This window comes from Rhagoletis pomonella, unplaced genomic scaffold, assembly GCF_013731165.1.
Source record: "Rhagoletis pomonella isolate Grant_MI unplaced genomic scaffold, Rhpom_1.0 Rhpom_scaffold_00014, whole genome shotgun sequence".
NCBI lineage: Eukaryota > Metazoa > Arthropoda > Insecta > Diptera > Tephritidae > Rhagoletis > Rhagoletis pomonella.
Window position 1 is genome coordinate 7,646,854 of NW_023458568.1, and position 17,439 is coordinate 7,664,292.

General features: G+C 38.8%; 1 protein-coding gene across 1 annotated transcript in view; it reads right to left on the reverse strand.

Moving 5' to 3' along the window:
* LOC118749126 (ribose-phosphate pyrophosphokinase 1-like) overlaps window positions 1-17,439 on the reverse strand; it is a 537,936-nt gene that overhangs the window by 161,779 nt on the left and 358,718 nt on the right. The gene's annotated exons all lie outside the window — the stretch shown is intronic.

Genomic DNA, 17,439 nt, shown 5'->3' on the forward strand with positions numbered 1-17,439 from the left:
TTTTAAATCAGTTTGGAATTACTGACGTCAGAGTGAAAAACTAAAAACGCAATTTTACTATATTTGGCCCATGGTTTCGCTAATATATTGATATTTGTGTTCAAAATTTAGTATGGCGCGGTGTTATTTGCAGCTAGTTAATGAGTTAGACATTTATAAAATAATATTAGTTACTAATTAAAAACAGAAATATAGCCAATACTGCTCAAGAAAAGGAGTTTCTGTTATTGCCATCAGTGCAAATTTCAAATCCCGGAATTGCCGGGACTATTTGCCAAAAATCCCGGGATTTTGGGACCTTCAAAAGGCCGAGATCCCGGGATTAACAATCCTAGTGTACACTCATGTTAAAATGAATAACACTTATTTTTTATGAAGTATATTTTATTTATATACCAAAATATTGTTAAAAACAATTATTCTGGCGTTTTAAAGTATTATCTATTACTTACATTCATAATTTTGCTTTGAATAAAAATGTACCCAAGAGTACTGATTTTTTCAGCATGAAAAAGTCTAACGTACTGATTTCGCGCATAAAAAGTCTTGCAATCCTATTCCCGCCTATTTCTTCCACTATGCTATCCTCGGCCTTGAGTACTATAGGCGGATCTGGAAACTCTATTTCGTTGACTTGCTTTGGCCTATTCCTATTTTCCCTCATCACTTTTTCGGCCCTTCTACATTCCATCTTGGAGGCATAAGTTAAATTTGCTAAATAAGGCTTAAGGCTGTCCCTAATGATGCCAAACAGCCCTTTATCTGGAATTTTCTTATGGAGGCGGAAAGTTAAGTTATGGACATCATAAAAATCATCAAACGATTCTAAAGTTTGTTGTTTTCTTTCTATGATTTCTCTTATAATTTCATAGTCTGATTCGGCCGTCTTGAAGTGGCTCAGCAATTCCTATCTAAGCTCAGAGTAGCCGAAGTTTTCATCATCTGAATGATCCTCCAGGACCTGCCAATACCACTTCAAGGCGTTACCGGTAACCAGACAGTGAAAGTCTATAAATAATTGGTGATGTGCTATCCTGTATTGCGCTCGCATTTTCTCTACCCTAAAAATAAAACTTTCGACCGTAATCCCCTTTCCAGTTCTGTCGAATTTCACGTGCCACTTATCTAGGTCGATTATTTTCCTAGCGCTGGAGTCATCTAGTGAACGCGAATAGGTTCTTCCGTGGGCCTCCTCTCCAGCTCTGCCTTCTTCCGTAGTGGTTGATCTCTCGCCTCTAGCTTCTGGTGTGCATGCTATGTCCGATCGTGTTGCATGTGTGGATGTTTCGCCTAAGCTCTTCATATTATCTCGCATGTGGCGGACCTCGTTCATGCATTTGAGCTAACATGATACTGTTCAGCTGCTCAACAGTAATTGCGGATGAACTAGGTTCCCCACCTGCGGATTTTGTGCTTCTGCCTGCAGAGTCGCTAGGTGGCACATTCCCTTGATCTTGCTCCGACATCTCAAGTATTCCAGCGGTCGGGATTCAACATGCCATTTGCTGCAAAAGAGTCACGCCACGGTGTCGGCGGCAGATAACACACTTCTGTCCGTAACTTCGAACGGCTTGTCTACCATTCCATATCCAACAACGAGAGCGTAGAGTTTAGAGGGCCAGTTGTGGTCCACCAAGAAGCGTTGCTTCATCTTCATGTATGATTACACTATGCGACGAAATCAAACTTGTTGGCTCGGTATTGAGTAAAACCAAATGCAAGTGATAGTTTTAGATGCCAATAACACTGTGGAACAAATTCAGGTTAGCAAAAGTTAGGCCGATTCTGAGAGTGAGGGGTGAAAATAGAGGCTAAATTAGAAGACCCGTATCGCGGCGTTTGTTTATCTTAGTTCGATTTTTTTTTAATCGACCTTGGAACTTTGCAGTCAAATGCCGATTTTCAGCATATTGTTTATATGGTTTTTTAGCTATAACTCGTCGACTAATTGATATTTTTTCAATATGTCAAAGCCAAATTATTGCTAGAGACCTGTGCAACAACTAAAATTAAAAAAAAAAACAAAATTCATTTAGAAAATTTTTGTAGTGCTTATGAAGCAAAATGTTGGAAATTTTTTTTTATGCTTTTTGAGCATATTTTCCACAAAACTAAGACTTTTTTGCTTTCTGTTTGATCTATAACATGCTTCTCAGTTTCTTCAATAAACTTCATTTGAAAAGAAAACTATGCGTTTTCCAGCTAAATATTAATTTACTTCTCATTTCTTATGTACCAATTTTTTCAGTGTTGGTTTTGAAGAAACATTGAAAAAGAAATGATAAAAATATGGAAAAAATATAATTTGAAATGTTAGTTATGAAAAGTTTTAAGTAAAAAAATTAAATTAATTAAATTAATGATTTGGCCAGTTGCCGTTTAGCAGGCGGCTGTGGATCAACTTCACTGCTCTCTCTAATATCTTGGTCATCGTCATCATCATCAGAAAGGTCGATAATTTCGTCCAACAGATATTCTGGAATTTTATCTTTGTCTTCCCCTTCTTCCTCGTCTTTCTCTTCTTCAAAGGTGTTTTTATACCACCATCAAATTTCAGCAAGTATTGCATCTGGAGATTTCTTCCCTCTGTACCTGAAACGAAAATAGTTTTCAATCGTTAACATGTTTAAATTGTGCACTCTGACAAAGATATTAGAAAGATCTAGGAATTCAAAATATGCACACTCTATAGTTACCTTACTTCAAATGGAAGCGCAGTTTGGTGATAACGTTCGCCTTGCTCATCAGATTCAGTTGGCAACTGTTGAGCGAGTTGATCAAGATGCTGATGCAAGAGATGAATTTTGTACGACATATTAACCCCAATTTCATCGAAAGCTGCCAACATGTTTGCAAAAGATTGCCTGTAGTTGGTCTTTTTGCGATGCATTTCAAAAAATTTTTAGCAATGCCAAGTTTAATGTGGAGCAACGGCAACAAAATTTTCATTTGAGGAACAAGACTTTCGTGTAGCCTATTGTCTTTAGGCCATTTCCGTCCAATGCGACTTTTCTAGTTATGCTGTTTGTACTGGTTTCTTCCTTTAATACCTTCTCCGTATCGTGAATCCCAATCGCACAAATATTTTGGACGGCCAGATGCTGTTAAGCCTGTAATCAATGAAACTATTTTGAGGTCGCAGCAAATGCTCCACTGGTGTTCGTTATATTTGACTACTTCCAGAATGTGTTTCAAATTATCGAAATTTTCACTAGTGTCAGTGCTATACGCAATTGGAACAGAAGGCATTCTATTCGTCTTGTGCAAAAGCACAACTTTTAAGCTGATTAGTGAACTATCGATGAATAAACGCCAATCATCTTTATTATAGGTTAACCCTATCGTCTCCATTAACTTTTCGATATCGTTGCAATAAGCGAAATTTTTTGCATCATTCACATTGAAGAACTTTTCTAACTCTTTTTGTCGTTTTCGATATGCTGTTACTTTGGTACCTTTCGCCAGCAAATTATTTCCTTTCAAAAATGAAGCCAGTTGTTCTGATTTTTTCTGAGTCAAACAAAAAATTGCAACAATTGCATCCAATTGCTTTTGTGTGACTAGGATTGCGTCCTTTGATGTTTCATAGGATGTACCTTCACCAGGGTCGTATTCTGAGAAGAAATGCATGGATATAGCAGTGGCAAGTTTTGTATTATGATGGTTTTCTTTTCAAATGAAATTTATTGAAGAAACTGAGAAGCATATTATAGATCAAACAGAAAGCAAACAAGTAAGAAAGTCTAAGTTCGGGCGGAGCCGAACATTAAATACCCGGCGCAAGTATTAAATATATGTTTTCCACCTTTCCAAAAGCTACCGCTACATGATAAGCCGGGGTGTATACATTTTAAGTAAATAAGCGTCCTTAAATTTCGAAATATTGACGTTTCGAGCATTTCTAAAATTTACCGTTATATGAAAAGCCGTAATTTTAGTCCGATTTCAATAATTTTTAACGTTTTGCTTTTATGTGGCAAGCACAATAACCATACCGAGCTTGGTACAAATTGGTAGAACGGTTAGCGAGATACATATATGTGATCACAAGTGGGCGGCGCTACGCCCATTTTCCAAAATTTTGTCATAAGCGTATTTCTTGGCAAAGAATTGTTGCAACCATCAATTTTGAATAAATTAGCTTCAATATTTACTGATTTATCGAAGATTTTGTATTTCTCGAAATTACCGTTATATGGGATGTGGGCGTGGTTATTGTCCGATTTTAGAAATTTTCGGTCATTTGATATGCTGTGCTAAGGCCAACAACTGTGCCAAGTTTGGAAGAAATTGGTGCAGCGGTTACCAAGATATACACATGTAACCATAAGTGGGCGTGGCTACGCCCATTTTCCAAAAATTTATAATATTCATGTTTTCCGTCTGAAACTCATTGTAAATATCAATTTTGAGTGAATTATCTTCAGTAGTTACTAAAATATCGCTGTTTTCGTATTTCTGAAAATTACCGTTATATGGGAGGTAGGCGTGGTTATTGTCCGATTTCGCCCATTTTCAATACCATCCGTCCTACGCCCAAAAGAAGTTCACTTACCAAGTTTCATTAAGATATCTCAATTTTTACTCGAGTTATCAGACGGACAGACGGACGGACGAACGGACGGACAGACAGTCACCGCTTAATCGATTTCTCTTTTCATTCTGATCATTTATGTATACATTTGTCTATATCTATCTCGATTCGTTTTGCCTGTTACAAACAACCGTTATGTGAACAAAGTTATAATACCCTTGTGCACAAGTGCGCTCGGGTATAAAAAGACTTAGTTTTGTGGAAAATATGTTCAAAAAGCAAGAAAAAAAAAATTCTAACATTTTGCTTCATAAGCACTACAAAAATTTTCTAAATCAATTTTAAAAATTTTAATTGTTGCACAGGTCTCTAGCAATAATTTGGCTTTAACAGATTGAAAAAATATCAATTATTCGATGAGTTATAGCCAAAAAACCATATAAACAATTTGCTGAAAATCGGCATTTGACTGCAAAGTTCCAAGGTCGATTAAAAAGAAGTTCGAACTAACATAAACAAACGCCGCTATACGGGTCTTCTAATTCAGCCTCTATTTTCACCCCTCACTCTCAGAACCGACCTAACTTTTGCTAACCTGAATTTGTTCCACACTGTAATACTACGTCAATGGCTTTTTTCGAGGTAAGATCAAATAAGGGCGATATCCTTAGCTGAATCCTTGCACACAATTTATTGTTTAATTAGGTTAAGTTCTTGAAAAATATTTTTGGAAAATGTTCGTATAAGGATTTTTTGATACGAGGAATTCATTTTTGAAATTTTTTTTTGATTATCTCTGGGCTAGATGGCGCTGTAGGCAAATTTTATTAAATTTCCTTCAGTTTTACCATACATATACTTAAATTAGAGGTCTCCATTAAAAAATTCAGTCGTGATGTGATTTTAAACACCACAATTAATATTGTAAACAGAAAGTAATTTATTTATTATATTTTTTTGTTCTTTTGGCTACTTTTTCTTCGCTCTTACCTTCTTTTTTGCTTTTTATTTTGATTTTCAAAATCATCGTCACAAATAACATTATTTTTACCAGGATCAGTCCAGATATTTTGCACTGCGAACCGCATTGAACTATGTGCTGCTTTAAACCAATTAAATAACGAATTGTAACAAATTCTAAACATTTTGTTTGATGCGCACGGTACATTACGTACAAGTCGTTCGTTGAAATAAAGCTCAAATTTTTTTCAATATTTTCGCGTATTCCCACTATACTATGTGGAACTTGCAACTTGTCGTAACAATACCAAAAATGTTGACACTTTCTTTCAGAATCAACCATTTTTTTAAGTAAAACACCGAAAAAAGTGATAACTGAGGCGGGTTCGATCTCTGCTGAAAGTCTAGAAAAAAGATGTTTAATGAGTTGATGTGGTGATGTGGTGATCTCCGAAATATTAAGCTGCTATAACTTCTACCGCTTAAGCTTTGTTGTTTTTTCCAGTTTTCGTAACAAACAAGTTGTGGTTCAAAGCTAATTAACACAATTGTGATAAATTGCGGTTATCGAAACCTACAAAATGAAATAATTCTTCAAAATAGCTGTTACAGCGATTTTAAGACTAAAGCCTTTAGAATAGCAAAATTACGGTTTAACGGGAGAGTAATAATAAAACAATTATGACGATGATTTCGAAAATCGAAATAAAAAGAAAAGAAGGATAGTTTGAAAAAGTAGACAAAAGAATGAAAGTATTTTGTATGAATATTTTTCAAGAACTTAACCTAATTTAATAATAAATTGTGTGCATAGATTCAATTAAGGATTTCTTCCTTATTACAGCTAAACTCGAAAAAAAAGCCATTGACATCTAAAACTATCACTTGCATTTGGTTTTACTCAATACCGATTCGAGCTGTCGCACAGTGTTATCAGCACGACTAATGTACCGTATTTCGCTAAAATTATGGGGAACTGCCTATCTTCTGGCAGATACGGCCTCCGGCTCGCAGAACGCCTTTGCCATCCATGCATGAATTTTATGATTTTGGCTTGCTGGAACTAGATACGCCAGTTCCTTTCCGGATTTGGGCCATATGAACTGAAAAATTATCGTATTGCTCATTTCGAATCAGTATATTAAGAGCGTTGTCGATTTCTGTTCTGCTGACTACCAATGTGCGCAAATGCCGCCGCGTGAGAAGCCAACGTGGTAGAAGTGCTGCCGTATACACGAGTGGTGGAAGTGAACTGAGGCGCTCACTCAACGGAATCATCTGGCCATCACGTCGACGAGTAGTGGGCCTTGCCACCACAGTCGATGATCCAACAGATGCGCTGCTCGAATACCTCTACTGGCGCAATGGCATGTGGCACCCCCGCAGGACAATCAATTCCGATATTTCTTCGCGGGGCAGGCACTGGGCTTTATTCTGTGTCGTCACTCAACGCGCGTTTTCGCGCCGCGCCACTCGTTGTTGCATCGTTGCAAGGTCTCTTTCCGGTTTATGGAACTGCGCTTGGTTTCTGCCGCGGCTTTTGCCACTATGTCTTATTGCGTATCTTCCGGCCAGCAAATTTGCGGCTTCATCTGATACTGTCACAAACGAACAGCATATCCTTAGTGACGCTAGTCTATGGACTGAGGCTGGTGCTCTTATATATGCTGGTACGGATGCAGCAGCTGCCCAAATTGGTGCCGCATACATCAGAATGGACAAACTGACGCTCACGAGCAACATCCTTCTTTGCTGTCTCGGGCTTCCCATGTTTGCCATGAGTCTTGCCAAAGCTGTGCTGACAGCTTGGTAGTAGAACCAGCCGTTGCCGTTTCCATTTCCTTGGAAATATACTTTTCTGGATACACCTTGTGTGTGTGTGGCTAAAAAGTTCAGATTTTTTCCTAACTATGTGCTGGAGAACGCCCTTCGGGATTCGGTCCATACATGGCGATTTTTTGGCCTTAATCTTGGCTGTGGCGGCAAGCACTTGGCCTTGCTAACCGGCGGAATTTCGGAGGCTTCTACATTCAGCTCACGCGGCACGCTTTACAAATCTTGGTGCGGGAATAACCCTGAGATAATTTTCTTTATTATTCTGGGACACACTGGAGACTTAGCATTTTTCCCATTCAAAGTTTTTAGCACAATGTTGTACCCTGTGGCCCAAGGGCTGTGTCAATATTTCTTATCAGCTCCTGGAAAGCCTCGCGTACACTTTGCTGCATTGATTTTCGCAGTTCCTGACGCTTGCTTTTGTATGCTCAGGGTTACTCTTAGCGCCCTGTCTTTGGTATTGTCGCCGCATCCTGAGGCATTCCGCTCGCAGCTGTGTTATTCCCTGGTTCGACCAGTAGGATGGAGTTCTCCCGTTTCCGAGTTTTTTACGTGGCATCGATGCGTCGCATATATTGGTTACCAGCTTCATTAGTGGGTTAGCGCAGGTGTCGGTGTTTTTGGCGCTTTCGATGAGTGTGTAAGGCAGGAGCTCTGTAATGTACTCCAGCATGTACTATCTAGCATTTTTACTTTCCAGCCAGCGTTTTGCACTTTCGTAATCCGTTTTTTCTGCACACAGCTTCGCGGCGGATATATTATAATGGAAATCGCAAAGTGATCACTGTATGAAATCTTCTAAGACTTCCCATTCTAATCTGTTAAATAGCGCAGGGATGCAAAAGGTCAAGTCAATGATCGATCCCGCGTTCCCTTTCTGATAGTTGTTTTTCTCCCCCTTATTAAGCGGCACGATGTCGAGATTGACAAAGATGTCGAGAGGAGTGCCTAGCCCCGTGGGCTTGTTTTAGAGCTACCCCATTCTACTTCGCACGCTTTTAAGTCTCCAGCGATGATCACAGGTCTTTTCCCGCCAACATCAACTGCTAGACGGCTTAGCATGTTTTTGTAGTCTTCTAGTAACTCGCTTGGTAGTGCGTAGCAGCTGTAGAAGTGAATTCCTCCAATTTTTGCATAGATGAAGCCCTCCTGCTGCCTATTACTTCTAGTTTCGAAGGGGAGAGCTCCGCATGCCCAGACTGCAGTTTCTCGCTTGTCCTGCAACCAGCTTCCTTCCACTGAGGGTGCTCTATAATGCTCGCTGATGAGACCAGCGTCTATATTTCGCTCGAAGATTGCTTGTTTTACGAGGTCTTGCGCCGCACACACACAGTGGTTTAGATTAATTTGTAGGCAGCTGATCATTGCGTCAACTAGTTAACCGCCTTCTTATACACCGGACATCTGAAGCTTCCAGTAGGATGATTCTCTCCAACCCCAAATGGCGCATTTGGGCGCTGCCTTACATAGCTTGGCTAAGTGCCCCTTTTCTGAGCAGCGCAAGCACGTGCCGGTAACATCGCTAACATCTTACTGGAATATTTATTTCGGGAACCCAGCAGTTGACCCAGCCTACACGGATTCGTCCCGCCTATACCAAGATTTTTGCTATTTTGCTTATCCTTCCTTGCTATTTTGCTTATCTTCTGTTGATTTTGCATCAGTCTCCACTTATTGGCCTAATGCCCTAATTAACCAGCTGCCTCGCTTATCATCCTAGACTTTTTGTTGTTATTCTTCGAGCCCGTTTGCACTAGGCCGCCGTTACCCATAGGTTTTCGGTCGTTCCACTCTTTTGAAGTTTGCTCTTTTGTTTTAAGTTTCTTGGTTGAAATTACCTCAGGGTCTACTCTATCGCCCTATCTCCTCTTGCAGCTTTATCGCCTCAATCGCTAGTTCGCTGGCTTGCGTTTAAAGCAGGTGCACTCTGTTTTTGCACTTCGAATAGGGCGTCCTTGCTTTGCAGCCATGCTCTTGGAGGGGAGCGCATTATAGTGGAATTCCGCCTGAAAGGGTTTTCTCCTGGAGATCGAGATCGGTGGATCCTTATTCGAAGTTTTTTTTCGGCCATTTTGGTGGAAACAAGTACGCGTTCATCTGTTCCCCAACTAAGCCTATCGAACACTGCTGTTTTATTGAACACCACTGTATCGATTGCGTGGTAGAAGCTGTATCACAGTGCGGTTTGCGTCCGCGCTAAGCTTATTTATTTATTTATTTATTTCAAAAAAGTCAATAAACTACAAAGGTTCTTACTGACTAAAACGATAGCAGCGAACTAAAGTGCAGGAGGGACTAAAATAAAATTGAATTCAATAAACTATAAAATATATTCTTGGGCAAAGAAAAATCAAGCAAAATAGAATTCGAAATCTCGTTGAGTTCTCGAAGTGCTCGCACTAACGGGGCGTTTCTTACGTAATTCGTACTGAGGGCCTTGAGGTAAAAGGGAAGATTAAAACGAAGTGTTCTCTCAGGAATAAGAAATTGAATAGCAAGCAGTAATGCGGGGCAATCGATTCCACCACTTATCAAGCCACGCACAAAAGACAAGGAAAGAATAGTCCTTCTGCTTTCGAGGAACTTAAGGTTAATCAAAAGGAGGCGGTAATTGTACGGCGGGATGGGAGTGGAGAAACTGAGGGAACAAAGGGCATATTTAAGGAAAACTTTTTGAACACGCTCAATTCTATCGATGGCAAATTTATGATGAGGTCTCCAGATGAGTGCTGCATATTCAAGCTTTGGACGAACAAAAGACGTGTAGAGTAATTTCAGAGTGTAGGGATCAGTAAAATTACAACTATTTCGACGAACAAAGCCCAACGCAGCATATGAATTAGATATGATAAAATTGATGTGGTTATTGAATAAAAAAGACGCATCGAAAATTACACCAAGGTCTTTGATCTCAGAAACTGATTAAAGGGGAGTACCAGAGATACTGTATGATGTTTGCACATCGTTACGTTGTTTGGAAAACGTTACGTGATAACACTTGCTAATATTGAGATGTAGGTGACAACATCATAAGTCCAATCTATTGATATCTAATTGAACCTAGAAGCATCTTCAGAACTCTTAATCGAAGAGAAAACTTTTAGGTCATCCGCGTAAAGCAAGAAGAAGAGAATGAAAAACAGCTGCCTATATCATTAATAAAAAGAACAAAGAGTAAAAGTCCTAAGATGCTACCCTGTGGTACGCCAGATGATGCAGTAAATGGAGTAGAAGATACCCCCTCGATTGAGACCACGCAGCACCTATTACTTAAATAAGAATTCAGCCACTTCAGGAACATAGAGTTGAAACCCAGCGTGGCAAGCTTGCGCAACAGAATGCAATGGGATACTTTGTCGAATGCCTTGAAAAAGTCAGTGTATATACGATCAACTTGGAGCCCAGAAGAAAACGTGTCAATGCAGTATTCACTAAAGACCGCTAGGTCAGTAAGCGTAGACCGTCCAGCGACAAAGCCATGCTGGTGAGGTGAGATTAAACTCTTAACGGCAAAGTACATTTTCTCCTTCACTATACTTTCGAACAGTTTAGAAATTGTAGACCGCTTGGAGATTGGCCTGTAGTTAGCAACATCATTCTTTTTGCCACTTTTGAAAATTGGGGTAATAGTTGTTACTTTCCAGTTATCCAAAAAAACTCCAGTACGTAGTGAGGTGTTGAAAATAAATTTAGTAGGTGGTATTAGCGCTGGGCATTTTTTAGAAGGGCGGAATGAAGACCATCAATGTCAGGCTGAGTAGAGACTTTTAAAGAACTAATACCCCGAATTATGTCATCAGAAGTAAGACTTATGGAGCCAAAGTTTAGTGATGAAGGTTATTGTGAGAAGAGTAGCACGGGTCGCTAACGTCGTCATTAGAAAAATTCGATTTGAAAAAATCGGCGAATAAATTTGCATCTTCTAAAGGTAAGCTAGCAAGTTTTTCCCCAAGACAAACCGCAGAAGGAACACCAACGCTGGACCTGATAGACTTAATGTAGTGCCAAAAAGTTTTAGGATTTGATTTAATGTTCAATTCTATACTGAAAATATAGTTTCTATAAAGGAACTTATTTAGGCAGTTGAATTTTTTCAACAGTTGCTGATACCGTATAAAATGAGGCTGTACCTTAGTTTTTTGAACTTATTAAAAAACTTATTTCGTTGGTTCTTAAGTTTTTTTAGTTCATAATTGTACCACGGAAGTTTGTAGGCCCTTTTTTCATTATTAGAATCTTTTTAAGACAGATTTCGTTTACTCGATATTTAAAAGTACAATAACAGCTTGCAACATCTAAGCTGGAGAACAAATTCGCCCAGTCAGTTTCAAGCAAGCAAGAGTTTAGTTTATCAAAGTCACAGCATCCATATTTGAACGTAACTTTTTCTTCAGACTTGCTGACTGAGAATTCATAGAATTCCACCTTAAATGATAACGAGACATGATGTTTGTCTGCCGGAGAGAATGGGGAAAGACACTGGGAAATGGTGGTGTTAATATTCGCACTGGTGAAAACCAGATCAAGAATTCTATTAAGCTTGTTAGTAAAATAATTAATTTGAGTTAAATCTAGACTTAAGATATTATCTATACAATATGACTAATGCGCTGCTGTAATCTTTGTTGGAGTAAGACCCAAGTTAGAGAAACACCCAGACCACGAAATGTTAGGAAGGTCGAAGTCACCAAATACCCAAAGATGATTATCAGCTAAGTTGTTATGAACTAAGTGAACAATATTATCTGTGTGTGTTTTATAAATGGAGTAGTTACTATTAGGCGGAATATACGATGAAATTAGATATAAGGAGCCATAAGCAGGTGATCCACTTAGGCAGATACACAATTGATCCAAAATGGTATCCGAATTCCAAAGAGTTCCTTGACAAGCCCGTAATCTCCGTTGTACCGCAATTAGCACACCACCTCCAAGCGAGCAGCCCGTTTTTATTGCATCTCTGTCTTTACGAAAGATATTATATACTTTGGCATCAAAAAACTCTTGATCAAAAAAGTCAGTACTCAGCCACGTTTCCACAAAGATAATAACATCAAACTCCGAATAAGCACTTAAAATGCGAATAGCCTCAGATTTAGTCCGAATGCCGTCCATGTTTTGAAAGTAAATCTTTAGTTCTTTAAACTCACAATCTTTTTTGTTGGTTAGTTGCTAGGCAGTCTTATTTTTTCCGGCAGCATTTTCAATAAATTGAAAAGGTCGAACTTTGACGTCGGCTGGCCATAGCGCAGGATCTAGAACCTTGCCAAGGAGCGTAGTCGAGACACCAAGCTTAAAATTAATCTTTCTTAGCTTGTTAATATCAGTTTCTTTTTTAATGAGGGGGAAGCAGGCAATTTGGCCGCTATCAATTGCGGCGTTTCTCGCTACATAGGCTATGATATTTTCGTCACTGACAGTAGATTTGAAGGACGACAGATGGATCCAGGTTTTGGATGCGACAACGTCGAGATCCGTGCTTTTGTTGACACCAATTGCTACGTCAGTAGTAGCCTGCTTTTTGGACTTTTTTCTTTGCATTCGTGTCTACTGTGCAGGCGATTCCAAATTAGCTTCAGCCGGCGGGAGTGACAGAGCATCAGCGTTTAGTTGAGAATATACACAACTAACACCATCAGTGGTTGTAGCAGCAAAGGCAGAATTAGAGACAGCATCAGCATACGGGGGGTGGTCTCTTAGTAGTAGCGGTCATTAATGTTGTCACGCCGACATTAATGTTTTCGATACTGACGCAAGCAGAATTGGCAGTACTCTTAGTGGTTGCTGTTGTTGATGTAGTCACACTGATAGGTTCAGGCGCACAGAGAGAAACAACGGGGATGACACCAGCGGGGCTAAGAGAACGAAGATAATTAGAACGAGTTGTAGTGTTCGAAGATGTACTTTTCAAAGCGTTGTGGGTAGTTTGAAACGTAGCGTCGGTGCACTTGTAGATGTCGCGAGACGTCTTGATTAAATAAGCAAGCCGACAGCAACTCATCAAAGCAAAATTTACTTTGCCGGGAGCGAACTTCAGCTTCAAGCAATTATGTCTGTTTGACGAGTGACAAATTATCTTCACGCAGAAAATTGACTGCAGCAACCATGCGAGTATTTTCTTCTTTAAGAGCGGTGATTTCGTTTAGTGCAGTCTCTAAAGCATTGAAATCCATTTAATATGCCTTGTGTTTGTGGGCAGAACGTTGAGCGCCCTGAATCTAAAGTGCAGTGCTCTAAGTGCATAGAGTTTTTTCATCTCAAATGCGTCGGCATTCAACAGGCTGATCTTGACTATTTGCTGAGCATAGATAAGCCGTTTTTTTGTAATGTTTGTTTGGATGTGCGCCGTAAGTCAATTCGTTCTCCTCCACCACCTTCAGCTGTGGACACGAGTGACGAGCGCCAAAATAAAAACTGTAATGGAAATGTAGTTAAACAACAAAGGTTATCTACTGTGGCTGAAGAGCTGGCCGAAATTAAAGCGGTTAATGCTCGCCTTATGTCTGCTGTCAGTGCGCTTCATGAAGAAAATAAGATTTTACTGCAAAAGTCTAACACTCTTCAAGCGGAGATTCGTGAACTGCACACTAAACTTGATGCTAAAGATGCTACATTGTCTATCCTGCTATCGGAAGTCAAAGGTTTGCTTCGTGTTGTTATTAGCTGCCTTGCTCAAAATTCAAATTCGGAAATTGACGAAAAAAAAACAAGTAAAATCGTCATCTTCATGCTCTTTGCCTGCTGGTGCTATTGCTTCGGCTGCCTCTACTCATAATTCGGTCTCAGTCACCGGAGCGGGGAATGCTAAACTACTACCTCGCTCTGCAAATTCGGAAATTAACAAAAACAAACAAGTAAAATCGTCATCTTCGTGCTCCTTGTCCGCTGGTGCTAATGCTTCGCTCGCTGCTGCTGCTCATAATTCATATAATTCTTATAGTGACTCTGTCACTGGCATGGGGAGTGCTAAATTACCGTCTCGCTCTGCTAATTCAGAAATTAACGAAAACAAACAAGTAAAATCATATAGCGACACTACCGCTGGCGTGGGGAGTGCTAAACAGCTGCCTCGCTCTGTTACTGCGGCGGGCGCAGCGTCGACGCTATTTTCCCATGTCACTGCTACTGGCACTCACTTATCTTCTTTGCTGCCCGCTCAAATTTGCCCATCAATGTTGCTTTCTAACTCGTCTGCTACTGTCACTAATGTAGTGACTGCGACGTCAACTCCGATGATTGCTGCTAGTCCATGTACTCAGTTATCTGCTGTGCTGCCCGATGATAATTCTTACACGTTTACTGTTGCGGAGCCACCTGCAGATGTTGTTAATCCGAACGAATGAATTACTGTGCGTAAAAAAAGGGGTCTAAATATAAAAAAGTTGTTATTGGTTGTAATGATAGCGGTGAGCTGGATGTTGTTGTTAAAAAGAAGTGGTTGCATGTCTCTTCTTTTAAACCGTCGCTAACTGAAGAAAATGTAATCTCCTATGTTTCACGACATTCTGGCATTCAAAGTAAACATTTTGCGTGCTATAAATTGATTAAGAAAGGTGCTTCTGTAGACCACTTGCGTTGTGTAAACTTTAAAATTGGCGTTTCGCCATCAGTTTATTCTAAAGTATTAAATCCAACTATTTGGCCATCTAATATTAAAGTTCGTCCTTTTCATTTTTTTCAAAAGGAGGAAAGTGCAGGAAAAATCAAGTAGTCTATAAGACTTTTAATAAGTCTCTTAGAATTTATTTTCAAAATATGTCTGGAATGCGGACCAAAGCCAAAGATATTTTTCTAGCAACTTCTCGCTCCGAATATGACATCTACGTTTTTGTTGAAACCTGGCTTAATAAGGATTTTTTCGATGCAGAGTTTTTTGATTCAAATCAGTTTGTAGTATATCGGAAAGATAGGGCTGCCATTCAAACTGGACACCTTAAGGGTGGGGGTGTTTTGATCGCTGTGAAGAGCGGTTTACGATCTTCAATACAACAGTTATCAAATAATGATACTCTTCTTGATCAGCTTTGTGTCTGCATTCTCAGTAGTTTTCGTAAATTATTTATATGCGTATCTTATATTCCTCCGAATAGCTTAGATAGTTAATATAGTGAACATGCTGAAATTATTGTTAATCTTTGTGAAAAAATGAAGATTGTAATGTTTGCATTCTTGGTGATTTTAATCTTAGCGATCTCGTATGGTCTGACCTACAACTAAATGGTATCTTGACACCAACTAATGTTAATAGATCTCATGAAATGTACTTTTTAGATAGCCTTCTTAGTCTTAACCTTATCCAAATTAATACCTTATTTAATAAGTTAGGTAAAATATTGGATCTTGTATTTGTTGATGAAAACATAATATTTAATTTATTTGAATGCGCTTTTCCATTAAATTAAATTACCATGGTATAACAAAAACCTTAAAAAGTTAAAACATCAAAGAAACAAGTACTATAAATTATTTAAAGCTCAAAGTAATAATTTAGTTTTAAAAGAAAAACACATTTATTATATGAATCAGTTCAATGTTCTCGATAAGTTTTTATACAAGGAATACATTTGTAGATTTGAAACTGAACTTAAAGACAACCCCAAAGCTTTTTGGAAATACGTTCGTTCCAAAAAAGGTTGTACCAACATTCCAACATGCATGAATTTCAATGGATTGTGTTCACAATCACTGTCTGAGTCTGTAAACTTTTTTGCAGATTTTTTCAGGTCGAATTTTGTAGCTGATGATGACCCTATTTGCACGCCCGTCTACTCTACCCAATCATTGGACTTGGATATTTGTCTGTCTCTGAAATAGATGTTCTGAATGGTATAACTGCCCTAAAGACTTCTTTGAAATTTGATATTGATGGTATTTGCTCTTATTTTCTAAAGCAATGTAAATTTTCTATTAGTGCGCCTTTACGTTTCATCATTAATCTATCTCTTTCTACTGGTGTGTTTATAGATCGTTGGAAAGTCGCGTCCATTACCCCTAATTTTAAATCAGGCAGTAGGAATGATATAAGGAATTATAGACCAATATCTAAATTAACAGTCTTTTCAAAGCTTTGCGAACAGATTGCTAAAGAAAAAATTACGTTCGCTATAAAATCTATTTTAGAGCCGCATCAACATGGGTTTGTCAATGGGCGTTCTACTGTCAGTAGCTTAGCTGTTTTCTCTCAATACTGTATCTCTGCATTCAAATGTGGGTTTCAAATAGACACCATTTATACAGATTTCTCGAAAGCCTTTGATAGAGTATCGCATGCAATTTTATTACATAAACTCGAATGTATCGGTTTCCACTCTGTTTTTTTGGCTTGGCTAAAATCTTATCTCTCGAACCGATTGTTGTTTGTTGAAATTGAAAATTGTAAGTCATTTTCTTTCGTTGCGTCCTCGGGTGTCCCATAAGGAAGCATTCTTGGCCCAATTTTATTAATTCTGTTCATAAATGACATTGGTTCTTGTTTTAAAAACTCGAATTTTTTACTTTATGCTGATGATTTGAAGTTTTTTCGTAGTATTACCGGTGAGACTGATTCTTATCTCCTACAACAGGACTTAAATAACCTTGTCGAATGGAGTCGCAGGAAGAAACTTTCACTTAATATTGACAAATGTTTTCATATGTCTATCTCTAAAACTCCGGAGTTTCGGCAATCGCGCTATACTATTTTTAACCACCAACTTATTTCAGTTAAAGATTTTGTTGATCTTGGAGTTGTATTCGATAATCGGGTTTCGTTCAGAAATCACATATGTTATGTCCTTCCTAAGGTTTACAGTAACCATGCTTTTCTGCGCCGCTACTTAAAGGATTTCAAGGATCCGTATACCCGGAAACTTCTCTACAATACTTTGGTTCGTTCAAAATTTGAGTATGCCGCTATTATATGGAATCCGATTTATAATTGCCATGCTACTAGAATTGAAAGGGTGCAACGGAAGTTCATTCGCTTTGCACTTCAATCGATAAAATTTGAAGAGCCGCTGCCCTCATATAGTGCTCGCTGTATGTTAATAAGCCTAAAATCACTTGAGAATAGAAGAATAATCCAGCCTCTAATGTTTGTTTACGATCTAATTAATGGAGTCATTGATTGT